We start from the raw sequence: 27,296 nt of genomic DNA, 5'->3' as shown, positions 1-27,296 counted from the left end.
CCAGAAAAAAGTGGTTGTCTTCCTCCTGTTAGAGACTGATCCTTTCTGCATTCTAATGGCTCACTGGAGGTGAATTATTGTCCAAAAGAGGAAAAACAGAGCAGGGTAGATCCATTTTTTAGGTATGTGATCTTTAGAGCCAACACCTAAAGCTTTGAGGGCTCAGGGCCTGGAACCTGAAGACTACCTGCTTCTCCCAAAGCATCCACATCTTGGTCAGAATCTTTCACCTCACTTCACCGGGACAACAACGGACAATAGTTATCTATAGTTTCCAAAGAGATATGTGATGTGATACATATATGTGGCATATGTAAATGACACATGCCTATAATGATATATAGGGTAATATACATTAGGAAAATGAGAACAGCTGCACAGAAGCTGAGAACTGTGCGCAGCAAAACACTACCTGACTTGAGACAACATGGTATCTACATGGCTACACGTGACTTCAGCCGTATCCCATGGAAGCCTGTATGGAAGCCCTTTAGTAGTCCTTTATCACTGAGTGTCTCTCAGTCATTGCAGTTGAGAGATAGCTCCCATATGTTTGTGCATAAGAGTGACATTGGAGGGGTCTGAAAACCTGAGGATTTCTGGCACCAACCCAAGAGATCCTGACGAGCTCCATCTAGAGTAACTCAATAGAATCTATCAAGAGCCACGGCTTCTACGGAGCTGTAGGCTTAGTGTCCTGTAGGGGGCAGTAGAGTCTAACCGATTGAAACGTGGGCTTCACCCGCTCAGCCAAGCTTTGAAGTTATTGCTGGATTTCTACATTACTGATGCTTTTGTTTCTTATTCTGTATAATGGGCATGATGGCTGCATTTGTTTTAGGGTGTTAGGGAAGAGCTCTAAATTTAGGAAATCAATTCAAATTATTGTGTGGAAGGTTTTCAAGGTACAAACGTCTAGCTGCTGACGTACTTTGTATGTTCTCTTTGTTTCGTGTATGGTGGCACCTTTTCTTTCCCTTCTGATTTGTTCCTTCAAAACAAGGTCAGAAGAGGCAGTCTGATTCCGCGGTCAAGGAAACCTCCTGCCCACCCCACCCGTTTCTCCCTATCCCATGTCCGATGGTGGTAGCTCTTAATCACATCATGGACGGTTCCTTTATCAGCTGCCAACTAAGCATGGAAAGTCTGTGACTGTGTAAGTGAAAGGGTCACAAAGAGCCTGTCCAGATATCTTCACCTCGGTGGAGCAGAGCTCCATGCAGTCTGGTGTTTGCTGGTAGACAACAATTCTAGCTGTTCAAGTGTCTATTCACATGAGCCCTGCTCTTATCTTTATAGCTTTAGTCTGCCAACCCTGCCCCGGAACCCCATGCCATTCTCCCAGGCAGCCTTGCAAATCAGCAGGATGAGTTTAATGAACAACAACCCCTATGGATTATGTCTACCAGGTCACTGAGCCACCCATCCATTGCATCCTTGATGGGCTTCACTAGCTCTCTTGAGGAATGTCTCCTCCATGACAACCAGACAGGCAGGACCTTCACAACAGTTGAAGGATGGTGCTAACAGGTCCTGGGCCTTATCCTCCATTGTTCCTGCACAAGGTCCTCAGCCATCCTTCCCATTCTCCGAAGCCAGGTGCATCGTTCTTTCAAGTCTGTAGAATTCCAAAGAACAAAATGTCCCTCTCAGGACCTCCTCCCCACAGAAACATGGCCAGCTCCAGGCTTTCCTCCTCAGCCAGCTGTCTCTTGGCAGACAGTCCTGAGTCTTTCTACCACACTTGCTTCCCGTGACCACCCAACCAGTGAGAGTAAAATCCATGGGATGATCCCAGAATTTCATGGCATTGTGTCCTGCCTGTAAATGCAGATGAGCTCAGCCATCTTTCTTTGTTGTCGTTATAAAAGTGAAGGTGAGTGGAGGGTGAGATGTCCTCTCATCTCAGCAGGACCCTGTTAACTCACAGGGACCTGCATTCTATTCTTAGAAACCCACCTGCTTGCTGCCTTTTCCATGGGCATCATTTGGCTGGCAACTGTCCCATCAAGAATTAAGTATAGAGAGAAATATTCCCCCTTTAAAATTCCTTTAAGGGTTCCAGTGTCTTGCAACACTTGAAGAATTCATGGGCTTTTCATTCTCGTTCTCTTCTTCTCTCATTAAGTAGCAGAAGTTTAATTGGCTTCTCTGAGTGTCAGAAAAAGTAACTGTCATTTGTTTGCAAATGAAACCTGAGCTTTCTACAAAGGACTCCCCTGCAGATTCCGTCCCCCATAACACTCCTCCAGCCTTCCAGTTGATTTTAGTTTCCTGTTCTCCCACCTCTTGGAAATATTCCATAGCATGCTGAGCAGACACTTTTAGTCAAAAACAAAAAAAAACACCTATAAATAGCTGATTTTCCCTTGGCCCTGCCCTCTCTCTAAGGCGTTCATGAAGCAGCGAACCATCCAGCAGAAGCAAGAGCTCTTTGTGAGGGATCTGTGTGCTGAGGCTGACAAAAACTCAAATCCATAGGCTGAAGAGTGTCCTGGGGCTTGATCTTCCTTATTTGACTTGTGCACTCACTGCACAGAAAAAGAAAAAGGAAAAAGAAAGAGAAAGAGAGAGAGAGAGGGGGGGGGGAGGGAGAGAGAGAGAGGAAGGAAGCAAGGAAGGAAGGAAGAAAGAAAGAAAGAAAGAAAGAAAGAAAGAAAGAAAGAAAGAAAGAAAGAAAGAATGAATGTATTTTGTGCCAGGCGATCTCATGAATGAAATCAATAAAATACAAATAAAAAATAAAAAAAAGTTTAAAAAGTCACCTATCAAATTTAACGCTTTGAAAATATGTGCTTGGACTTTCATGCTACTTTTAAAAAGTAATTCTAAAGCCAACTGTTCTTCATTAGATTCAATTTGAAAAACTGGTCCCTGTGGCTTATCCTGAGTGGGGAATTTGAAACTGTGATCTCGTGTAGCCTCCAATGACAGAACTTTGGCTGGCTGGCCAGCCTAGTCTCTGGTAGCCCATATCCCAGCAACCATCCCCATCACCAGGCTTACGGACATAGGACTCAGAATACTTGGAAGACTGAGCCTGTGTTGTATGGGACCCTAATGTCTTCCTTCACCGATTCTACTAAAAACAAACCTGGCCAATCAGTCCAACAGTAAGGGTTAATTATACCCCCTTCTCCTTCTGCCTTTGCTTCCAATGCACACCACTAGGTAGAAGAAAATGGAGCAACGGTCCCTCTTCCTGTTGCTTCAGCTTTTCTCTCGCTTCTCGCTTTTTTTAATTTCTTATTACTTATGAGGAATTTATTTGTATCTCACTTTGTGAGATCCAAAACTCACCCAAAGTCATCCATTTGCAGACTGAGTTCTGGAAAGACTCCATCTTAAAAATGGATGGATTAGTAACAACTTGAAAGTCTTCCTGGGTTCCTCCTGTGTGGTAACACTCTTTCCTTGGTCACATGAAAAGAATCCAATCACCTTGGTGATCTGTGTGCTCGGGAATGACTGCTCTGGACCCATGTCTTGCTTACTCCACCTACAGATTCTGTGGAATTTGATTGTAAACCTTCCTTTTTAATGCCTATAATAATTAATGACTTAATAATTAATGACTTAATCCAATTGGTGCTGCTTTATGTGCGTGGGCTTGGAGCCATCCACCAGATCATGAGAATCCTAAAAGTGGCCATACCTCAAAAGAGAGGGACCCACATTCCTCCAGCAGCCATCAACTGCCAGTGGGCTCCTCAGTAAGGAATAGGGTCTGCAGATCACCTGCCTCATCGCCACTCAAACTTTGGGTGCTTACCAGAGAACACATGGACACCAGAAACAGAGATTTGAACAAAATATAACCCACATGTCACCCCACAGTTCTCCAGCCTAACATCTATAAGCTGATGATTTTAACTGTGTTCACAGAATTGTCAGCCATCAAAATAATTTCTGAGCATCCTACCACACATAGATGGAATTATTTAGTCATTATCCATTCCTTCCTTCCCACTGGTGTGTGTGTGTGTTGTTGTTGTTGTTGTTGTTGGAGATGGCAGGATTTTATTCTTTCTATGGACATTGTTTGTCTACCATACAATTTCCTTTATTGATTTACTTGTCAATGGACATCTTGGATGTCGTGACTATTATTTTAATGATCAGAATATCTTTTTAACAGTCAGATTTGTATTTTGCTGTATGACTTATTTTTACTAACAAGGATGTCTTTTTAACATACAGATTTGTATGTTGAAGCTCTGAATGGTTTAGTGGCCATGGGCGTGTACTTCTCCAGCAGTCCCACATTTAATATTTCAAAGAAATCCCATACTTTTTTATGATACCTATACAAATTTACACCTTCACCAAAATACAAAGTGTTCCCAGTCCCTGACACTTGCTGGCACTCACTTGTTGCTTTTTTGATGGTTGTGACTCTCCTAGCAGGTGTGAGGTGCAACCTCAACTTAGTCTGATAAACCCCAGTCTGAACCTGTTTTAGATACATTTTGCTACTTTCTTGTCTTCTTTTGAGAGTGTTTCTCTTTTGCTCACTTCCAAACTTGATTGCTGGGTCTGTCTCTTCCTGAGTGTTTCAGTTCTTTGTAAATTCTAGAAACCAGCTGCTGGTCTGGTGGCTTGTTTGCATATACTGGCTCCCAGTTGGTAGTTGTCTAGGAACTTTCGGAATGTTTTCTTTGCTATGCAGAGAAAACTGTGTAGACAGAGATCCTCACATTTCTCCTTTTTGCCATTGTCACCTGTGCTTCTGAAATTAAATCACAAAGGTCATTGCCCAGGTCAAGGAAAAGTCACCCACTCCCCCTGTGTTGTTCAAGTCTTTTCATAGTTTTCCAAATAATATTTAGGGTTTTAGTCCATTTTGAGTTAATTCTAGATAAAGGTTTACCTGTGAACATTCAGTTTCTCAAGATGATTTCTTTAAGCATTTTTCCTGATTTTCATTGCTAGAACATCTGTCAAAACAAGCTATGTCCAAGTTTTTGGGCTTATTTCTCATTGGCTGTTTTAGGGTAGTTTTTCAGCCACTGCTGGGCTGTCTGATGACCCAGCTTTCACCATATCATATGAATAGAGAACACTGGGAACACATTATCACCCAGCCTTAGAAAATTTAAAATTGTCTTTTTTAATTTCTTCACTGACCCATTTGCAAGAGAGGTAATGCGGTGCCTCCATCTTTGTTTTGTTTTGCTTTTCTCAATATTTCTTTGTGCATTCGGATTTTTCTGGTCCCACACAAACTTCAGAATTGTTACATCCTATTTCTGTGAAAAATATGACTGGTGTTTTGATAGGAGATACAGTGAATCTGCAAGAGCATTAAGCATTATTTATGTGTCTGATCCATTGAGCATCAGATCTCCCTGTTAATCTGTGTCTTTTTCAGTTTCTTTCATCAATGTTTTCTAATTTTCAGAGAAGGGATATTTTACCTTTTAGCATAAATGCATGCCTACATGTTGCTTCAGCTATTGGAAGTGGACTGTTTTCTTAAATTCTTTTGTAAATGGTTTACTGGCTATGTGCAATACTAATTTATGGGTGTTTTTTTTTGGGGGGGTGGATGGTTTTTGTTTTGTTTTCCTGAAATTTTCCTGAATTCATTTGTTAGAACCAACAAATTTCAGTGGCGTCTCTAAGACTTTCTATATAATACTATGTCAGCTTTAAAGAGGGACAATTTAATTTATTTCCTTTCCAGTTTGGATACCATTGTTTTTTTTTTTTTTTTTTGTTCTTTCACCTAGAGGCTCTGGCCAGGTATTGTCATCCTGTGGTGAAGAAAAAATAATAAAAATGAGCATCCTTGAGTTGTTCAGGTGTCCAGGAAGTGCTCTCAGACTCTGGTGTCCAGTCTCTTAGCCCGGCTTTGTCATGGACAGTCTCTGGTGTGGTGATGATGTGTGTTAGCCCTGCTTTGTCATGGATGTTTCTGGTGTGGTGATGACGTGTGGTCCTTCTTTACTTGATTTTAGAAGGTTTTATTATGAAAGGATGTTGAGTTTTGACTGCTTTTTTTTTAATCTACTGAAATGATGCCATGTTTTGTGTCTAATTTTGCCAATTCTAGGAGGGTATCCCAGTCATGAATTTGCATGTATTGCAGCGTCCTTGCATGCCTGGAAGGAATCACAGTTTTTCATGATGAACAGTCTTTTTAATGTGCTGTTGTTTCTCATGTCTAAGAATTTTAAGAAAATTTCTAATCATGTTTCTTAGTGGTCAGTGCTTTCTAATTTTATTATGTTTGATTTGGGGACCTTATAAGATGACTTTGGAAATAATCCCCATCCTCTTCAACTGAATAATTTGAGAAGAACTGGTTGTACTCCATATGTTGAATGTAATTCAACAATGGCACCATCAGGTTGTTATCTCCTAAAGCAATTACTTATGGAAGATTTTTATGAGTAATTTACTCAACTTGTAATTGGACTACATGTCTTTTTAAATTTCTTTATAATATGATCTTGACAGATTCTGTCTCCAGGAATTCATCAAGTTTTTCATAGATTATCTAAATCGGTATAGTAACTGTCTCAGTTACTTTTCCTATAACTGAGGAGGAAACGGGCTTATTCTGTTCCAGGCAGTTCCAGCATACAGTCGTGGTGAGAAAGCTCTATCTCTTCATCCCTCATCCATAGAGCAGTAGAAAGAAGAGAATACTCATGTTCTGCTTGATTTCTCTTCTATATGCAGTGTATGCCCCAGCCAGGCCATAGTGAGTCTTTTCATCTCGATTAACCCAGGGTAGAACACCCCTCACGGGTGCATACACAGGCTGGCCTCATCAGTGATCATAGATCCTGTCAAGTTTGTAATCAATACTTACTATCACCAAACTCTACTAGCATCCTTTATGCTTCCGAGTATCTGCTGCACTGTGTCTGCTTTTATTCTGCCTCTGAATTTGTTGACTCTTCTCTCTTTTTGTAGCTAAGCATCACTGGTCTCACCTAATGGTTACTTTGGTTCATGCCTTGCATTATCTTCCTTGTCTGTATTTCATCTATTTCTGCTTTGATTTTTATTATTTCCTTTCTTCCACTCCTTTTGTTTTGGCTACTTTCTGCTATTTGATCATTTTACTTGGGCTATTTTTTTTATATATTATTACTCTCTTGAGGTCCAACCTTAGGTTATTTATTTGAAGTCTTCCTTTTTATGAAAAATGTTACTTGCTTCAGTCTTACTTTCTAGAATGGCTTTTGACAGATCCCGTCTTAGTTACTGCCCTGTTGTTATGAAGAGACACCATGACCACGATAACTTGGGAAAGGAAGCATCTAATTGGAGGCTTGCTTACTGTTTGAGAGGGTCAGTCCATGATCTTCATAATGGCAGGTAGGCAGGCAGACACTGGAGCAGTAGCTGAGAGCTCATCTCCAGATCCCCAGGCAACAGGAAGAGAGCCTGAGCAACCCTGGGTCTAGACCACTGGAGGCCATTCTCATTCCATACGAAGTTTGGGAGCAGAGTGCTTCACTTTTAATTGGTTCATTGACCCATTGGTTAATTAGAAGCATTTTATTTAGTTGTAAAGTTTCTAAGATTCCTCGTGTAACTGATTTCTAGGGTTTTTATGGTGGGGAAAAGACTTACTGTGACTGCAGTCTCTTACATTTGTTGCAATCTCCATCATTTGTTGCAATCTCCATCTTTTGTTGCAATCTCCTACATTTGATGCAATCTCCTACAGTTGTTAAAGTCCAACAGCAACTCTCCTGACGACTGTTCCATGTAGAACTCAGTATGTATTCTGTGACTGTTGGAGTGCTCAGTAGGAGCACAGCTTAAGTATGTTTCTTTGTTGATTTTTCTGTCTGGAAAGCCATTGCAGAAAAAGTGATAGGTTCCCTGCTGCTCCTATTACCCTCCCTTTCTGTAGCCATTACTCTTCCCTTTGTGTACTGAGGTGCTCTGATACTGAATGCATATATTACTTCACTACCTCCTATTAGCATAGAAAGAAATTGCTTCTATTTGCATAACTTGTTTGCCTGATCCTCTTTGCCCCTCCCTTCCTCTCACAGTAGTCACGTTCTAATCACAACATGTTTCCTATTAATCTCCCCTCCCCCAAAAGAAACCTTCACTAACCAGGCATGCTAGTATATGCCTTTTACCCCAGCACCTGGGAGGCAAAGGCAGGAAGAGCTCTGTAAGATGGAGCCCAGCCCGGTCTACAGAGTGAGTTCCAGGACTACTGAGACTACGGAGTGAAAACTTGTCTCAAAAAAATTTAAATTTTACACACACACACACACACGTGGCAGCTCAGAAGACCTGAGCTGAGATCCCCACAGCCTGAATAAAAATCCAGGTGGACAAGATGACCCAGTTGTAATCACAGCACACCAGGATTTACCCCAGAGCAAGCTGACTAGCCAGACTAATCAAAAGAGTGAACTCCAGGTTTGTGAAAGTCCCTGTCTAATGTATAAGGTGATGAACAATCAAAGACGACACTTGATACCAACCTCAAGCCTCAACAGACATGAATATTTGTGTGAAAACACATTTGGTCACATGTGCACATACATATTAACATAGTTTTTAAAAAAGTATTCTTTGTTCCTTTCTTGTAGTCCTCTTTCTCATCCATACTCACACTCATTTACACAAATATACACACATAAAAATTTGAAGTTAGGATCAGCATAGGATATTGATACATTCATATTGAACCGACTTTGCATCCCTGGGATGAAATCGACCTGACTGTAATAGGTGATCTTAAGGTGTTCTTGAATCCAGTTCACAGATATTTTGTTGAGAACTCTTGTCTCTTTGTAGATTTTAGTTTCTGTCTATTTCTAGCTTGGGTGTCAGCCCAATGCTGGTTTCATAGACTGAATTTGGTACTGTTCCTTTTCTCCCTTTTTTCATGGAACAACTTGAGAACTATTTGTATTAAATTGTCCTTAATCCGTGTGGTTGCCTTCTCTTCAATCTCACTGACTATTACAAATCCGTTTAAATTGTTTTTATCCTGTAGATTTAATTTTAGTAAAACATATGAGTTTTTATCCATCTTTGTAGAAATGTATCTGTTTTATGGGTTTTCTAGTTGTTTTTTTTTTTAATATAGGCTTTCTAAATATTTCCTAATTGTTTGGATTTCATTGGAGTCTGTTATAACAACTCCATTTTTCTCTACTTTTGTTTATTAATTTGTGTCTACTCTTTCTTTGTGCTAGCTTAGGGGTTTCTTGTTCACTTTCCTACTCTCTTTCTTACCGATTCTTTGCAGTGTTCTTTTATCTGTGCTCCATTATTTTCTGTCCTTGTCTTTGCTATTCTTTCCTGGTACTGGGTTTGGTTTTGGTGTCTTCTGGATGACTGTGAAGTGCATCATTCTTTGACAGGGGTGCTTATAAGATTCCCTCTTCTGACAGGCCTGGCTATATGCTCATACATAATGTTATTGTTTTCGCTTAATCCTGGGAAATTTTCATTTTTCTCTCCCAAGTTTCTCAGCTAGCCACTGTTCATTCAAATGTCTATTGCTCCGTCTCCATGGCTACCTGAACAGTTTCTCAGTTGGTTTTGATTTTTGGGTTGGGTTGGGTTTTTGGCTGATGGTTTCTAGTTTTTTTTTTCCTACTGTGATCTGATAAGATACAAGGATTACTTTAATATCTTTGTTCTTGAGAAGGCTGGTTCTTGTTCTTTAACCATATACTTCCCACACAGAGAGATACTTATTGTCTCTTTCTTATGTATTTGTTGATGTGACCATACACTAATGTGTTAACTTTGGAGAAGGTCTCTGTGCCCTTGAGAAGAATGTCTAATCCTTATCTGACAGGTAGAATATTCAGTAGACAGCTCTTGAATCCAGTCGATGAATTTATCACTGAAATTTCTTTACAGATGTTTCGTTTGTTTACCTAAACATGAATATCAGTCCCAACTTTCAGAATGTCAAGACCTGTGTGACATTTTCTGCTTTCTATGAGAAGAAAAGTAAATGACGTCGGCACTAGAGAGGCTATGATAGATTTACAAATATCTGTATGTATAGGAAAATAAAAAGACAGATATGAAAGTTTCTTCCAACAATATGAAAGTTAAAACATGATAGCTTAACAGTTAACGTACAAGGTTTTAAATAATCATGAAAATTAGAATATAGAAAAACCTAAGCAAATAAAGCATACAAAGTAAAATAGACAATAACATAAAATAGAAGGTATTATTCTATGCTCTTATGCCATATTTTCATCTCACTGGGGTGAGATGGTTTTGCCTCCCCTTGGCCTGGCATTGGTATCTCTCTTCACTATTTTTCAGCCCAATCTCCATGCTTACCTTTCAACAACTCAGACTTTTATGTCTGCATTCTTGAGTGTCTTTCCTATAAGCTGTGCACTAGCAGAGACTGTGAGCACTGATCAGCAGTGGTGTGGCTGAGGTGGTTATAGTCCTCATGATAATGCCAGGAGTCTGGGTTCTTTTCTGAAGAAAGTTTACTGGTTCTTGAGCACAAGGGATGCTGGCCCACAGGTCAGGGAGCTGGTGGGAACAGTAGAGCACCGTGATCAAGTAGCCCTGGTCCTTCTCCTTCTTGCAACTGTCTTCATCGTCTGAATACAGAGGACACATTAAATCCACTGTTTCTCATTCTGTATTACTTCTTACAACCATGTGTGAATAGTATAGGTGACTCAAAGAGCTTAATTACCAAGTGCTTCCTCCAACTCCATCATAGCCAATGCCCTCCCGGAAGCTGTATCGCAGATCTTCACTTTCAGTTCATTTTTGCATGCATATATTTTTATAAATATATCTCAACATCCTGTCTGAGTTAGGGTTCCTATTGCAGCAGTGAAACACCATGACCAGAAGACAAGGTAGGGAGGAACGAGTTAATTCCCCTTGCATTTCCAGATCATAGACCGTCCCTAGAGAAAGTCAGGACAGGCACTCTGGCAGTCCTGGAACCTGGAGTCACAAGCTGATGCTGCGTACTGGCTTCCTCCTTGTGACTTGTTCAGCTGCTTTCTTATAGAACCCAGGACCACCACTCCAGGTGACATCACTCACAATGGGCTGGACACTCCTTCATTGATCACGAATTGAGACAATGTCTTCTCAACTGAGGCTCCTTTGTCTCTAATGACTCTAACTTGTGGCAAGTTGATAGACAAAACCAGCCAGTGTGTATCCTTTTGCTAAATCCTTTTATATAATGATCTTTGGTTTCTTTTTTACCTTCTTACAATTTTGTCTTTTTGACTAGGAACATACAGTTAGATCTACTCTCTCTTGATTCTCAACATTTTCCCATCCATTCAGTGTTTCTATAAAACCAGCCTTTTTTAAGCAGCATATGACTAGATCCTTTTTCTTCGTCCATTTAGACCTCATGTGTTTTTATATTGGAGAATCTAAGCCATTTATATTCATTGGAATTGTTATTTGATAAGAACTCATTTCCATCGTTTTTAACTGATTTTAGATCTTATTTTCTGTTTTTCCTCTCATACTAACACATTTTTACATTACTTTCATTCTATTCATTCCGTTTTCCTCAGCTGTGATCTAAAAAAGAGGGATTGACTTTTCTCAGAGCACTCAAGCCCCTTGCTTCCTATCTGATGCTTATTAGATAGTTCTAGGCGCTAGAAGGATGGCTCAGCAGTTAAGAGTACTGACTGTTCTTCCAGAAGTCCTGAGTTCAATTCCCAGCAACCACATGATGGCTCCCAACCCTCTGTAATGGGATCAGATGCCCTCTTCTGGTGTGTCTGAAAACAGATACAGTGTAGTCATACGTTTAATTAATTAATTAATTAATTAATTAAAAAGAAAAAGAACCTCTTATTTCCACACTGTACTGAACCTTCCTCAGTGCAGTAGTGACTGCCCTACTTTCATTCTGTTGCAGTGATCAATTACCCTGACAAGGCAGCATTTTGTAGGAGAAAGGAATTTGTTTCACCCCAATTCCAGATCATGGTCCCGTGCGAAAAACCAGGCAGAAACTTCAAACAACTATGCTAGTCACATCAACAGCTCAGAGTAAAAAGAAAGCAGTGCTCACTGACTGGCTTGCTTGCGCTCAGATCAATTTCTTCTTTTTTATATCAGTCAGGAGTCCCTGCCTAGGGAACAGCACCAACCACATCAATGAACTGGGATTTCCTACATCAATTCAATTAAGACACTCCTCCATAGACCAACTCAACACAGGCAGACCCTCGTAGAAACTGTTCCTGGATGATTCCAGGCTATATCAAGGTGACAATTGAAGCTCAGCATCTTAGTGAATAATGGTAACAATAATAATATGAAGGGGGAGGAGAGGAAGACAGAAGGATAGAAAAGAACAAAGAACTAACACTTGCTGAGATGGCTCTGTAGACCTCTGTGGCCCTCGTGGTGTTTGAATTTCTGAAGGTTCTGGAGTCATAATTCATATCCTTGTTTTATTAAGAAGGAAGAAATATATTTGTTCAAGATTATATTGCTATGAAGTGATAGAATTGAAATTCATGCCCCAGGCTGTTGTATTTCCAAAGTCTCTTCACTGTCTATGTTACCCAGCTGTATTGTAAACATTTACTTCAGCATTTTCCAAGATCATATTCCTTTGCAGGAATTTATTTTCTTAATAGAAATTATCAAGTATGAATTTTAGAACTAGGTTCTACCTTTATGGCTAGATACAGTCAGGTTTGGGAAATGGCTGTTTTTGAAAACAAAGGCTGAAGCCGGTCGTGGTGGGACACACCTTTAATCCCAGTATTTGGGAGGCAGAGGCAGGTGAATTTCTGAGTTTGAGGCCAGCCTGGTCTACATAGTGAGTTTCAGGACAGGCAGGGCTACACAGAGTAACCCTGTCTCAAAAAACCAAACAAAAAAGAAAGAGAGAAGGAGAGAAAGAAATAAAGAAAGAGAGAGAGAGAGAGAAAGGAAAGAAAGAGAGAGAGAGAAAGAAAGGAAGGAAGGAAGGAAGAAAGAAAGAGAGAGAGAGAGAGAGAGAGAGAGAGAGAGGAAGGTAGAAAGGAAGAAAGAAAGAAAGAGAGAGAGAGAAAGGAAGAAAGAAAGAAAGAAAGAGAGAGAGAGAGAAAGGAAGAAAGAAAGAAAGAAAGAAAGAAAGAAAGAAAGAAAGAAAGAAAGAAAGAAAGAAAGAAAGAAAGCAAGCAAAGGCTGTGTGAGATTCACTTAGAAAGTCATATCTACAAAGGTTGACTTGCAACAATATGGTATCATTTCATGTGGATGGAAAACCAGATCTCAGCTCATGAAAGGACCATTGCTCACAGCTCTTGTAACTGCATTTATTCATCTATTCATTTCAAAAAGAAACACCATGATTGAGCCAATCAAACTGTTCTTACCTTAGTTCTTGAAGATTCTTGTGCCCAAATCAGCTCTGCCTGGTGGTTCACTGTGCTTAGTAATGTTCATTTCTGTAAGCAACAGCAGATTTACAGAAGTAAGTTTGGAATCCCAAACCACATTCCTCTCTAGATCAATTTGACTTTATACTTTGTCTACCCTCATTTTTGTGGAGCTTGCTGATCATCTTTCAGATGTATTATGAATAAGAATTCTGCCTAGCATGAGATCCATGTTGTCTACAAGGTTGGTTAAATATTTAAAGAGTGTACCAACTTGGTAATACATTAAATAACTATACCAGGTCTGCAGGAAATTGTATTTCTGTCAAAGGTCTACTCATAGAATATCAGCTAACTGCCCAGAGAAATATAATAGTGAGTCATATAATAGCCAAGTGAGGTAGAGTTTGTGCTAAATCCTTAGAATAAGCAATAATATGTAGTTGTAAAGCCTTTGAAATATATCAGGGTACAGGAGTCATGTTCACTAATGACCTTGAAGTCAACATAATCTTTATTGCTTTGCCTCCTACCTTGTTTGGAGTTTTCCTTGTGTATATGACTCACCTTGCAAATAATTTAGTGTTCTGCCAATCCCCTATTTAACACCTTTCTCTTTTTGTTTAAACTCAGATAAAGTTAATTTGAAATGAGTACAGTCATCATGCATTCTGCAGCTTCCACTTCCTCTCAGATCATTGTTTTATAATAAAATATTTTCACCTATAAGAATGAAATGTTAATTATTTACATAACAGGAATTTATAAAGAATGAAAGGATTGCCAGAATTAAAGCATGTCAATTCAACCTCATTTATGTTATTAGATTAACAAGATTATAGCACATTTTCTAGCCTCCACCAGTGGTAAAAATGCTTAGGTATCATAGTGCATTGTCTCTTTGTATTAACTGGTCCTCAAAGGTATAATGAAAAACAGTCTAAAGGTTTAATAAAAATGTTCCTTAAAATCATAGTATTAATCATATCATATGCAAATAAAGGTACTGAGGACTCCTTCTCTCCATGTTAAAAAAAAAATCATAGTATTGATGACTTCCGTTCTTCTTCATGGAATGAATTCATAAGAAAAGAAATTTAGGTTGTGACTGAAGAACAATTTAAGTATATGTAGGTTTTGAAAATGTTTGTGATGAGTATATGCATGTTTATGTGTATATATAATATGTGTGTGAGTGGTATTTAAACATCTTGTTGATGGTGAATAGTTCCTGAAGTAAGTAGATACTCTTCTGGAAATTAGAGGCGTGTCCTAAAGGAACTTTACTTAAGTGATCAGTTCAAGTAACAAAAACATGAAGATCTCTACATATTCAAGGGTGAGTACTAAGAGGAGATGGAAATGTAAAATTCTGTCAAACAATATATTCAAAGACCTTAAGGTCTAGTGGTATATTAAGCACATCAGTATAATACAAGGAAGATTTCTGGACAAAGTATTTGGAGATGTAAAGGATTACAGTGTTAGGAAAACCTGGGTTTTAGTAAGAGAAGAGCAAAGGAAAAGAACTCTCCTGTAAAGGTTGGTTTCATTGTCAACTTGACATATATAGACTCACCTGAGAAGAAAGTCTCGCTCTTCCGGTCAGAAAAGCACCGGGGCAGCTGGGGCGCAGGGTCTGCTGACACTTGCCAGCTACCCACAACACCCGCCACAGGATCTTAAGACTTCTGGTGAGTGGAGCACAGCTTCTGCTCCAATCCAATTGCGCGGGACCTGAGACTGCATTAGTTAGGGAAGCAGAAACCGGCCTGAGTAGGGCCACAGGCCTCATCCAGCCGGATCAGCGCCGGGGTAGCGGGAGCACAGGGTTGCCTGACACCCGCCAGCTACCCACGACCCCCACCGCAGGATTTTGGGACTGCTGGTGAGTGGAACACAGCTTCTGCTCCAGTCCAATCACGCGGGACCTGAGACTGCTCTGGTTGGGGAGAGAGAAATCCGGCCTACATAGGGCCACAACCCTCTTCCGGTCAGAAAAGCACCGGGGCAGCTGGGGCGCAGGGTCTGCTGACACTCGCCAGCTACCCACAACACCCGCCACAGGATCTTAAGACTTCTGGTGAGTGGAGCACAGCTTCTGCTCCAATCCAATTGCGCGGGACCTGAGACTGCATTAGTTAGGGAAGCAGAAACCGGCCTGAGTAGGGCCACAGGCCTCATCCGGCCGGATCAGCGCCGGGGTAGCGGGAGCGCAGGGTTGCCTGACACCCGCCAGCTACCCACGACCCCCGCCGCAGGATTTTGGGACTGCTGGTGAGTGGAACACAGCTTCTGCTCCAATCCAATTGCGCAGGACCTGAGACTGCATTAGTTAGGGAAGCAGAAACCGGCCTGAGTAGGGCCACAGGCCTCATCCAGCCGGATCAGCGCCGGGGTAGCGGGAGCGCAGGGTTGCCTGACACCCGCCAGCTACCCACGACCCCCGCCGCAGGATTTTGGGACTGCTGGTGAGTGGAACACAGCTTCTGTTCCAGTCCAATCACGCAGGACCTGAGACTGCTCTGGTTGGGGAGAGAGAAATCCGGCCTACATAGGGCCACAACCCTCTTCCGGTCAGAAAAGCACCTGGGCAGCTGGGGCGCAGGGTCGGCTGACACTCACCAGCTACCCACAACACCCACCACAGGATCTTAAGCCTTCTGGAGAGTGGAACACAGCTTCTGCTCCAATCCAATTGCACGCGGGACCAGAGACTGCATTAGTTAGGGAAGCAGAAAAACGGCCTGTGTAGGACCACAGGCCTCTTCCGGCTGGACCAGCACCGGGGTACCATCAGCTACCCACGACCCCCGCCGCAGGATTTAGAGACTGCTGGTGAGTGGAACACAGCTTCTGCTCCAATCTTTAAATAGTGACAACGATAACAACTAACCCCAGAGATTACCAGATGGCGAAAGGTAAACGTAATAATCTTACTAACAGAAACCAAGACCACTCACCATCATCAGAACCCAGCACCCCCACTTCGCCCAGTCCAGGGCACCCCAACACACCGGAAAAGCTAGACACGGATTTAAAAGCATATCTCCTGATAATGATAGAGAACTTCAAGAAGGACTTTAATAACACAGTTAAAGAACTACAAGAGAACACTGCTAAACAGGCAGAAGACAATAAAGAGAAAGCACAAAAATCCCTTAAAGAATTGCAGGAGAACACTGCTAAAGAGTTACAAATCCTTAAAGAAAAACACGATAACATAATCAAACAGGTAGAAGTCCTTACAGAAAAACAGGAAAACACATCCAAACAGATGATGGAAATAAACAAAACCATACTAGACCTAAAAAGGGAAGTAGACACAATAAAGAAAACCCAAAATGAGGCAACACTGGAGATAGAAACCCTAGGAAAGAAATCTGGAACCATAGATACCAGCATCAGCAACAGAATACAAGAGATGGAAGAGAGAATCTCAGGTGCAGAAGATTCCATAGAGAACATCGGCACAACAATCAAGGAAAATGTAAAATGCAAAAAGATCCTAACTCAAAACATCCAAGAAATACAGGACACAATGAGAAGACCAAACCTACGGATAATAGGAGTGGATGAGAATGAAGATTTTCAACTCAAAGGACCAGCAAACATCTTCAACAAAATTATAGAAGAAAACTTCCCAAATCTAAAGAAAGAGATGCCCATGAACATACAAGAAGCCTACAGAACTCCAAATAGACTGGACCAGAAAAGAAATACCTCCCGACACATAATAATCAGAGCAACAAATGCTCTAAATAAAGATAGAATACTAAAAGCAGTAAGAGAAAAAGGCCAAGTAACATATAAAGGCAAGCCTATCAGAATTACACCAGATTTTTCACCAGAGACTATGAAAGCCAGAAGATCCTGGACGGATGTTATACAGACACTAAAAGAACACAAATTCCAGCCCAGGCTACTATACCCAGCCAAACTCTCAATTAACATAGATGGAGAAACCAAAGTATTCCACGACAAAACCAAATTCACACATTATCTCTCCACGAATCCAGCCCTTCAAAGGATAATAACAGAAAAAAACCAATACAAGGACAGGAACCACGCCCTAGAAACAACAAGAAGGTAATCCCTCAACAAACCTAAAAGAAGACAGCCACAAGAACAAAATGCCAACTTTAACAACAAAAATAACAGGAAACAACAATTACTTTTCCTTAATATCTCTTAATATCAATGGACTCAACTCCCCGATAAAAAGACATAGACTAACAAACTGGCTACACAAACAAGACCCAACATTTTGCTGCTTACAGGAAACTCATCTCAGAGAAAAGGATAGACACTACCTCAGAATGAAAGGCTGGAAAACAATTTTCCAAGCAAATGGCATGAAGAAACAAGCTGGAGTAGCCATTCTAATATCTGATAAGATTGACTTCCAACCCAAAGTCATTAAAAAAGACAGGGAGGGACACTTCATACTCATCAAAGGTAAAATCCTCCAAGAGGAACTATCAATCCTGAATATCTATGCTCCAAATACAAAGGCAGCCACATTCATTAAAGAAACTTTAGTAAAGCTCAAAGCACACATTGCACCTCATACAATAATAGTGGGAGACTTCAACACACCACTTTCACCAATGGACAGATCATGGAAACAGAAACTAAACAGGGACACAGTGAAACTAAGAGAAATTATGAATCAAATGGATCTGGTAGATATCTACAGAACATTCTATCCTAAAACAAAAGGATATACCTTCTTCTCAGCACCTCATGGTACCTTCTCCAAAATTGACCACATAATTGGTCACAAAGCAGGCCTCAACAGATATAAAAATATTGAAATTGTCCCATGCATCCTATCAGATCACCATGGACTAAGGCTGATCTTCAATAACAAAATAAATAATAGAAAGCCAACCTTCACGTGGAAACTGAACAACACTCTTCTCAATGATACCTTGGTCAAGGAAGGAATAAAGAAAGAAATTAGGGACTTTTTAGAGTTCAATGAAAATGAAGCCACAACATACCCAAACTTATGGGACGCAATGAAAGCATTTCTAAGAGGAAAACTCATAGCTCTGAGTGCCTCCAAAAGGAAACTAGAGAGAGCACACATTAGCAGCTTGACAACACACCTAAAAGCACTAGAACAAAAGGAAGCAAATTCACCCAAGAGGAGTAGACGGCAGGAAATAATCAAACTCAGGGGTGAAATCAACCAAGTGGAAACAAGAAAAACTATTCAAAGAATCAACCAATCAAGGAGCTGGTTCTTTGAGAAAATCAACAAGATAGATAAACCCTTAGCCAGACTCACTAGAGGGCACATGGAAAGCATCCTAATTAACAAAATCAGAAATGAAAAAGGAGACATAACAACAGATCCTGAAGACATCCAAAACACCATCAGATCCTTCTACCAAAGGCTATACTCAACAAAACTGGAGAACCTGGATGAAATGGAGAAGTTCCTAGACAGATACCAGGTACCAAAGTTGAATCAAGATCAGGTTAATGATCTAAACAGCCCTATATCCCTCAAAGAAATAGAAGCAGTCATTAATAGTCTCCCAACTAAAAAAAGCCCAGGACCAGATGGGTTTAGTGCTGAGTTCTATCAGACCTTCAAAGAAGATCTAATCCCAGTTCTTCACAAACTATTCCACAAAATAGAAACAGAAGGTACTCTACCCAACTCATTCTATGAAGCCACAATTACTCTGATACCTAAACCACAAAAAGACCCAACAAAGATAGAAAACTTCAGACCAATATCCCTTATGAATATTGATGCAAAAATCCTCAATAAAGTTCTTGCTAACCGAATCCAAGAACACATCAAAACAATCATCCATCCTGACCAAGTAGGTTTCATCCCAGGGATGCAGGGATGGTTCAATATACGGAAATCCATCAACGTAATCCAGTATATAAACAAACTCAAAGACAAAAACCACATGGTCATCTCCTTAGATGCGGAAAAAGCATTTGACAAGATCCAACACCCATTCATGATAAAAGTCTTGGAAAGATCAGGAATTCAAGGCCCATACCTAAACATGATAAAAGCAATCTACAGCAAACCAGTAGCCAACATCAAAGTAAATGGTGAGAAGCTTGAAGCAATCCCTCTAAAATCAGGGACTAGACAAGGCTGTCCACTTTCTCCATACCTATTCAACATTGTACTTGAAGTCCTAGCCAGAGCAATTCGACAACAAAAGGAGATCAAAGGGATACAAATTGGAAAAGATGAAGTCAAAATATCACTTTTTGCAGATGATATGATAGTATATATAAGTGACCCTAAAAATTCCACCAGAGAACTCCTAAGCCTGATAAACAGCTTCGGTGAAGTAGCTGGATATAAAATTAACTCAAACAAATCAATGGCCTTTGTCTACACAAAGAATAAACAGGCTGAGAAAGAAATTAGGGAAACAACACCCTTCTCAATAGTCACAAATAATATAAAATATCTTGGCGTGACTCTAACTAAGGAAGTGAAAGATCTGTATAATAAAAACTTCAAGTCTCTGAAGAAAGAAATTATAGAAGATCTCAGAAGATGGAAAGATCTCCCATGCTCATGGATTGGCAGGATCAACATTGTAAAAATGGCTATCTTGCCAAAAGCAATCTACAGATTCAATGCAATCCCCATCAAAATTCCAAACCAATTCTTCAACGAATTAGAAAGTGCAATCTGCAAATTCATCTGGAATAACAAAAAACCTAGGATAGCAAAAACTCTTCTCAAGGATAAAAGAACCTCTGGTGGAATCACCATGCCGGACCTAAAGCTCTACTACAGAGCAATTGTGATAAAAACTGCATGGTACTGGTATAGTGACAGACAAATAGACCAATGGAATAGAATTGAAGACCCAGAAATGAACCCACACACCTATGGTCACTTGATCTTCGACAAGGGAGCTAAAAACATCCAGTGGAAGAAAGACAGCATTTTCAACAAATGGTGCTGGCACAACTGGTTGTTAACATGTAGAAGAATGCAAATCGATCCATTCCTATCTCCTTGTACTAAGGTCAAGTCTAAGTGGATGAAGGAACTTCACATAAAACCAGAGACACTGAAACTTATAGAGGAGAAAGTGGGGAAAAGCCTTGAAGATATGGGCACAGGGGAAAAATTCCTGAATAGAACAGTAATGGCTTGTGCTGTAAGATCGAGAATTGACAAGTGGGACCTCATGAAACTACAAAGCTTCTGCAAGGCTAAAGACACCATCAATAAGACAAAAAAACCACCAACAGATTGGGAAAGGATCTTCACCTATCCTAAATCAGATAAGGGACTAATATCCAATATATATAAAGAACTCAAGAAGGTGGACTCCAGAAAGTCAAATAACCCCATTAAAAAATGGGGCTCAGAACTGAACAAAGAATTCTCACCTGAGGAATACCGAATGGCAGAGAAACAACTGAAAAAATGTTCAACATCCTTAATCATCAGGGAAATGCAAATCAAAACAACCCTGAGATTCCACCTCACACCAGTCAGAATGGCTAAGATCAAAAATTCAGGTGACAGCAGTTGCTGGCGAGGATGTGGAGAAAGAGGAACACTCCTCCATTGTTGGTGGGATTGCAAGCTTGTACAACCACTCTGGAAATCAGTCTGGCGGTTCCTCAGAAAATTGGACATAGTACTACCGGAGGATCCAGCAATACCTCTCCTGGGCATATATCCAGAAGATGTCCCAACCGGTAAAAAGGACACATGCTCCACTATGTTCATAGCAGCCCTATTTATAATAGCCAGAAGCTGGAAAGAACCCAGATGTCCCTCAACAGAGGAATGGATACAGAAATTATGGTACATTTACACAATGGAGTACTACTCAGCTATTAAAAAGAATGAATTTATTAAATTCCTAGCCAAATGGATGGACCTGGAGGACATCATCTTGAGTGAAGTAACACAATCACAAAAGAACTCACACAATATGTATTCATTGATAAGTGGATATTAGCCCAAAACTTAGGATACCCAAGATATAAGATACAATTTGATAAACGCATGAAACTCAAGAAGAATGAAGACCAAAGTGTGGACACTGTGCACCTTCTTAGAATTGGGAACAAAACACCCAGGGAAGGAGTTACAGAGACAAAGTTCGTAGCTGTGATGAAAGGATGGACCATTTAGAGACTGCTGTATCCAGGGATCCGTCCCATAATCAGCTTCTAAACGCTGACACCATTGCATACACTAGCAAGATTTTGCTGAAAGGACCCAAATATAGCTGTCTCTTGTGAGACGATGCCGGGGCCTAGCAAACACAGGAGTGGATGTTCACAGTCAGCTATTGGATGTATCACAGGGCTCCCAATGGAGAAGCTAGAGAAAGTACCCAAGGAGCTAAAGGGATCTGCAACCCTATTGTTGGAACAACATGATGTACTAACCAGAACCCTGGAGCTCTTGTCTCTAGCTGCATATGTATCGAAAGATGGCCTAGTCGGCCATCAATGGAAAGAGAGGCCCATTGGACTTGCAAACTTTATATGCCCCAATATAGGGGAATGCCAGGGCCAAAAGAATGGGAATGGGTGGGTAGGGAAGTGGGGGGCGCTATGGGGGACTTTTGGGATAGTATTGGAAATGTAATTGAGGAAAATATGTAATAAAAATATATAAAAAAAAAAAAAAGAAAGTCTCAGCAAGTGATTATCTAGCAGGTTGACTTGTGGGCATGTATATAGAGAATTATCTTGACCACAGTTAAAAGAGAAAGATTGGTCCATTGTGGGTGGTACCATTCCTTACCTTTCTCTGTTCTCATATAGTTCAGGGATCCTGAATGAGAACAGAGAAAGCCACACATGAACAGGCACAACAAAAACACATTCATTTCTCTCTGCTGGTTACCGTGGATTTGAAGGTGGCTTAAGTCCCTGTTCCCTTGACTTCCTCACAATGATGGACCATAACTTGGAATTACAAAATAAATTCTTTCCTTCTAAATTGCTTTTGTTAAGGGTACTTTCCCATAGCAAAGGAAATTAACTAACCCACTAGAGAGCTATCTCTAAGAATTTGGCAGGATTTCCTTAGGACCATATTGAGAGAAACTGCCCTTACTCCCTTCCCATTATTCATTCAACCTTTACTAAATAAGCCTTCTACACCCCACACCTAGCAAATGCTATGTGGGTGTGAGTAGGTGTGTGTGTACATGAGTGGATGGAGGAGCAAGTAGAAAGGCAGACAGCAAAGAAGATGTGAAAAATAGATGAAAGAGAGACAGAGAAAGGAGAAGTATAAGAAGAAATGGACTACACAACATTACAGCAAGCTGTTTCAGGACCCAGCCCAATTCAAGGTTTTTGTAAGAAAGCAATTGTATGGGGCTGGAATGATGGCTTAGCAGTTAAGAGCTACTATTGCAGAGGACCTGATTTTGGTTCCTCACTATTCAGATGGCCACAAAGCTTGTAAATCTAAGTCTAGGGCATCTGATGCCATCTTCTTGACTCTGAGCACCCAGAAGCACACATGCACAAACACACAGAGAGGGAGAGACAGACAGACAGAGACACAGAGAGACAGAGACAGAGAGACAGAGACAGAGTGACAGAGAGAGACAGAGACATGTACTTTGAAATAAATCTTGTTTTGAACATCCCTGACATTCCACCTCACACCAGTCAGAATGGCTAAGATCAAAAATTCAGGGGACAGCAGATGCTGGTGAGAATGTGGAGAAAGAGGAACACTCCTCCATTGTTGGTGGGACTGCAAGCTGGTACAACCACTCTGGAAATCAACTTGGCAGTTCCTCAGAAAATTGGACATAGTTCTACTGGAAGATCCAGCAATACCACTCCTGGGCATATACCCAGAAGATGTTCCAACTTGTAATAAGGACACATGTTCCACTATGTGTATAGCAGCCTTATTTATAATAGCCAGAAGCTAGAAAGAACCCAATGTCCCTCAGCAGAGGAATGGATACAGAAGACATGGTACATTTACACAATGGAGTACTAATCAGCTATTAAAAACAATGAATTCATGAAATTCTTAGACAAATGGATGGATCTGGAGGATATCATCCTGAGTGAGTTAACCCAATCACAAAAGAATACACATGATATGCACTCACTGATAAGTGGATATTAGCCCAGAAGCTCAGAATACCCAAGATACAATTTGCAAAACACATGAAACTCAAGAAGAAGGAAGACCAAAGTGTGGACACTGATCCTTCTTAGAAGGGAGAACAAAATACCCATGGAAGGAGTTACAGAGACAAAGTTCAGAGCAGAGACTGAAGGAATGACCATCCAGAAACTGCCCCACCTGGGGATCCATCCCATAAACAGCCACCAAACCCAGAAACTATGGCAGATGCCAACAAGAGCTTGAGGACCGGAGACTGATATAGCTGTCTCCTGAGAGGCTCTGCCACTGCCTGACTAATAAAGAAGTGGATGCTCACAGTCATCCATTTGACAGAGCACAGGGTCCCCAATGAAGGAGCTAGAGAAAGTTCCAAAGGAGCTGAAGAGGTTTGCAGCCCCCTAGGAGGAACAACAATATAAACTAACCAGTACCCCCAAGAGCTCCCTGGTACTAAACCACCAATCAAAGAAAATACACAGAGGGACTCATGTCTCTAGCTGCATATGTAGCTGAGAATGGCCTAGTCTCTCATCAATGAAAGGAGAGGCCCTTAGTCCTATGAAGGTTCTATGCCTCAGTATAGGGGAATGCCTGGGCCAGGAAGTGGGAGTCGGTGGTCGGTGGGTTGGGGAGCGAGGGGGGGTGAGAAGATAGGGGATGTTTGGAGGGGAAACTAGGAAAGGGGATAGCATTTGAAATGTAAATAAAGAAAATATCTTAATTTTTAAATAGAAAGAAATCTTGTTTTGAAAAGAAAGTAATCAGCTGTGGAGATCAAAAAGGTTGAGACTCCCCTGGTCAAAAATTGGGTAAATTATACAACAAGGGTATCTTTTTTTTTCTTTTTCCGTTTTCAGATGAATTTATTCTTAGCTAGTAGGACAAACAAAGAAGTTACACATATTTATGAGGCATCATATAATACTTTAATACATGTATTGTGTATTTTTAAAGCATTATTCTCCTCAAACATGCCTTTGTGGTAGAAACATTCAAAATACTTACTTGAAATACATTGGACATTATCTCTGGCTGAATAGTATTCCGTTGTGTATACACACCACACTTCTTTTATCCATCCACCATCAGTTAAAGAGCACTGAGGCCATTCCCCTCTTAGCTGCTATAAATAGTACTGTGGTCAACATGGGAGTGTTGATGCCTCTGTATACTGATTTAACATCCTTTGGATATGTTCTCAGGAGTGGGATTGTTGGCTCATGGACTAGTACAATCTTTAGATTCTTGTCTGCTGTGTTGAGCATACGAGATTCAATCCCACCAATAGTGTGTAAGAGGTGCCTCGCTCTCCACATCCTTGCTAGAGCCTGTTAACTTCTGTCGTTTTTAGGGATGCTCCTGATTTCTGGACTGTAGGGATATCTAGCTGTTTGGTTTTTATTTCGTTTCCATGGTGACAGAGATGTTGGCCATTTGTTTTTCATGTAACTCTGGCTGTTTTCTATGTCTTCTTTTATAGGGTGTCTATCCAGCTCTATCGCCCAATTTTTAAAATTACATGTATTCTTTGACATTTTCATATGTATATACAACACATTATGATTTCTTTGTTATTCACTTTTTATTGGATATTTTCTCTATTTACATTTCAAATGTTATCCCCTTTCCCAGTTCCTCCCCACTCCTGTAAGCCCCCTATCCCATCCTCCCTCCCCATGCTTCTGAGGGTGTTTCTCCACCCATCTACCCACTCCCACCTCCCTGACCTCAATTCCCCTACACTGGGGCATCTATACAGCCTTCATAGGATCAAGAACCTCTCCTCCCATTGATGCCTAACAAGGCCATCCTCTGCTACATATGCAGCTAGAGCCATGTGTACTCCTTGATTGATGGTTCAGTCCCTGAGAGCTCTGAGTGGTCTGGTTGGTTGATATCATTGTTCTTCCTATGGGGTTGCAAACCCCTTCATCTCCTTCAGTCCTTTCTCTAACTCTTCTATTGGGGATCACTCAGTCCAATGGTTAGCTGCAAACATCCGCCTCTGTATTTTTAAGGCTCTGGCAGGGCCTCTCAGGAGACAGCCATATTAGGCTCCTTTCAACATGTACTTCTTGGCATCCACAATAGTGTCTGGGTTTGGTAACTGTATATGGGATGAATCCCCAGGTGAGACAGTCTCTGGATGGCCTTTCCTTCAGTCTCTGCTTTATACTTTAATCTCCATATTTGCTCCTGTGAGTATTCAACAACAAGGGTCTCTTTATCTTCAGTCTGGCATCAGCATATGCGATCTTTACCTTGATTTAAATCGAACTCCTGCCACTAACTCTTTGCCCTCAGCCAAAGAAACTTCTTTTTTATTTTATTTCATAGTGGAGAAAATATGCAAAGCATTTAACCAGGTATTTTATGGGTACCTGTGATTATGATGGGCCTACCCAGATTAACCCATTAGCTTGCCTATTTGAGGTCACTGATTTCTATTAATTATTTGTATTAAGTCCCTTTAGCTCAAGCACATAACTCACTGGAACCTTTGAACGCTGCGCAGTAGAAGGCTGTGATGTTAGTTCTGGGGAAAAAACTGTTTGATTCCCGGAAGTTGTGTTCAAATCCTGTATTTACTAATTACATGAGAGAATCACCTACCTTCTCTCATCCATGGTGTTCTCCTCTGTAACTCGGGAACAAAGAAAGCACGGGTCACCTGTCAATGTTTAAAACAGTAAGTGGATGGACATGGGTAAAACGTAGAACAGAACCTAGAATGAGAACATCCCACAACGACTGGATAACGCTCTGACTCCTGAGCTGAAAACATGGAGATAGGAGCGCACACAGAAACAGAACAGATGCCAGGGGCTGGAGAGGCGGCTGCTCTTCCAGAGGACCCTGGTTCATGTCCAACACCCACATGGCAGCTCACAACTGTCTGGAACTCCAGTCCCAAGGCATCCCACATCTTCTTCTGACACCCACAGGCACTACATATACACGGTACACATTCATACATACGGGCATAAAATTTTTTTCAATTTTAAAAAGAGAACAGACTTCAATACATCGCCGTCGCTGTGAGATATCACCATTTCTTTTAGTCTGGGGTTTGATAAAATGAAATCCTGCTCCATTTACATTGTATTCTTAGGCTACTAAGTACTACAAGCCAGTGGGGGCGGGGAGGGGGAGACAGGGGGATGTTAAAACAACACAAACTCAGGGCTGGAGAGATGGCTCAGTGGTTAAGAGTTCATGTGGTCAAGTCAGAGGACCTGAGTCTGGTTTTAACACCCTATCAGGTGGCTCACACCTGCTTGTAACTCCAACTCCTCAGGATCTGTCTGATGCCCTTGTCTTGCTACCATGGGCGCTCATGCACATGTAATATAGACTCACAGACATAGACAAATTAAAACTTTTTAATTAAAGATGTAAATTTATGCATTTTTATGCACACAGTGAGATACACACATATGCATACGCGCGCGCGTACACACACACACACACACTAAGTAAGTAGATTTAAACATGTAGGACTCTGCCCCTTCTCAGTGTTGCAGGGTAGAATCTATTTTCTTGCCTTTTAAAGCATTTAGAGGCTACAAGTTCTGTACCTGGCCCTTCCATCTCAAAAGCTGTCACTCCACCTTGGTCTCTGTGTCTGGGGTCCCCTGCCCTTTTCAGACTCTCTTGCCTCCTTCACCTACAGAGGTCTTCATGATTATATTGGACCTGGTCACATAATCCAGAATAAGATCTCATCAGAAGATCACTAACCTTACCACATTCAAAGTCCCTTCTGCCATGTAATGTTAGATACTAGATTAATATGGTGGAAGCTTTAGGGAGCTGCTATT

At 40.9% G+C, this 27,296-nt stretch overlaps 1 protein-coding gene and 1 long non-coding RNA gene across 23 annotated transcripts in view; one reads left to right on the top strand and one right to left on the bottom strand.

Annotated features, from left to right (window-relative positions):
• The window catches only part of Dlgap1 (DLG associated protein 1), an 874,571-nt gene that overhangs the window by 568,111 nt on the left and 279,164 nt on the right, over positions 1-27,296 (top strand). The gene's annotated exons all lie outside the window — the stretch shown is intronic.
• LOC147000373 (uncharacterized) lies at positions 2,092-26,148 on the bottom strand. Its single transcript, XR_015045934.1, has 3 exons — positions 26,089-26,148; positions 13,338-13,409; positions 2,092-2,151 (listed from the first exon to the last, which is right to left on the bottom strand). It is a non-coding gene; the product is annotated as an uncharacterized LOC147000373 (long non-coding RNA).

This window comes from Mus caroli, unplaced genomic scaffold (assembly GCF_978045245.1).
Source record: "Mus caroli unplaced genomic scaffold, Mus_caroli_1 scaffold_18, whole genome shotgun sequence".
NCBI lineage: Eukaryota > Metazoa > Chordata > Mammalia > Rodentia > Muridae > Mus > Mus caroli.
The sequence above is the reverse complement of the archived record's forward strand: the minus strand, read 5'-3'. Positions and strand labels throughout refer to the sequence as shown.